Below are 1,798 nucleotides of genomic sequence, written 5' to 3'. Positions count from 1 at the left end.
TGCAAGGGATCAGAGGAAAAGACAACAGGGATATTTATGACCCCCTTACAATGCCTGGGTCAGGGATAGGGATAACACCCTTAAGACAACACCAAGGGTGGAGGTGGCCTCATCCTAATGCTAGAGGATTAGGAGTGAACCTCATTATAACACTAAAATGAAGATAAAGAACTCCGGGCCTGGGGTCAGGGGGTGGGGGTAGAATTATCCTATTAATATACTGAGATTGGGTGAGAAGCATCACCTGAGTTTAAAGGCCAGCGTTGCCGTTGCCATTAGAGCGTAGGGAATCAGGCCTGAGATTTACAAAGAAGCTCGGAGTTTCTCTATGGCCCAGGGAGCTTTCATGGGGGCCCTTCCTAACAGGGCTTGAGGGCACCTCATTTTAACAGGAATATTAAATATATAAATTATAAACATTGTATGTATGTGTATAGCCATACATAATATTTCCATCTCTGTGCCATGGGTAGGGGTGAGAGAAATCACATCCCTGGCTCTTATCCTTGTTAGGAATTTTGTTTGGTTCTCCTAGGCCCCAAGCTGAAGCCACTGCTGTCATCCCTCCCCAAAGGCCCCTTTAGACCTGTGCAGTTAAATCAATGATTAGGCGCTTACTGCGTGCCAGGTACTATTGCTAAGCTGGCAGGGGAAGGTGACAGTGGGGGGGGGGGCGGGACAAAGAAAAGCAAAAACAGTCCCTCTGCTCAAGAAGCATCTTTTCTAGGATGGGAAATAACATACAGAGTAGAGGGAAGGGTGATTTCAGGTAGGAGAGTCGCCCTTACAGTGGTAAGGAGAAGAGGGAAGAGAAAGAAAGGAAAGAAGGCACTAGGTGTCCAAGCCAGAGCTACTCCCAGCAAGGGCGACCCTGTGGAGAGGAGGTCACATGGAACATCTGGCCACCTATAGTAAGCCCCAGGTGTATCTTTAAGGAGCAGCAGCAAGTTCCCTGTACTATGTAGGGATGGCGGCTAGAGATGGCAGTCCCTTGACCATCAGAGTGCTAGGGATGGAAATAGATCCCTGTTCTAACACCGGGGTCAGGATATTATATGATAACGTTAGGGATGGTGTCTAGGATGATTTCATTAGAACGCTGGGGGTGGAGGTGAGCAGGGAAATTGGGGTGGAGATTGTTATCCCTGGTATACTGCTTGGGGGTTAGGAGATGGGGGTAGCCTCATTATGATGCAAATTGGGGCAAGGGATAAGGGACCAGGGAATGGGGGAGTCCAGCGGTAGGTGGAAGTGCTCTTTAACTGTTTCATGACACCCAGGAAGTGCATTCAGGAAGGCAAGGAATTCTTCAGTAGATCTGAGGGAAGGTCAAGATGCAGAGTGCAAAGGAGAGGAAGAGAGAAAGAGTGTGACTGTTAGTATGAGCGAGAGAAGGAAGCATGGTGATTTGGGTCTGTCCCTAGATGGGGGGGATTCCTGTCTTGTCCTAGGGAATGTTGGGAGGGCAAATAGATCAGATAGGCTGTGGGGCCTGGGCTTCAGAAAGGCATGGAGGAAACCCTCCCATTATACATGTGCTGGGAATGAAGAGAATGCCCTGATCCTATTTAGAAGTGCCAGTGCTGGAGAAAATGCTGAACAAACCCAACCACATGCAGCCCTATATCTGAGTAGCACATGTCTGAGTTTCCTGATGGGGAAAGAGAAGCCAGCTGGGGACTGGGGTGGGGCTGGGGGAAGGGAAAGAGGGATTACATTAGCAAGTGTACTCAGATCATAGGATGTAAAGCTGGAAGGTACCTTAGAGATCATTGAGTCCACCCCATTCATGGTACAG

Source organism: Trichosurus vulpecula, chromosome 2 (genome assembly GCF_011100635.1).
Source record: "Trichosurus vulpecula isolate mTriVul1 chromosome 2, mTriVul1.pri, whole genome shotgun sequence".
In the NCBI taxonomy this organism is placed as follows: domain Eukaryota; kingdom Metazoa; phylum Chordata; class Mammalia; order Diprotodontia; family Phalangeridae; genus Trichosurus; species Trichosurus vulpecula.
Note: the sequence above shows the minus strand (reverse complement) of the source record.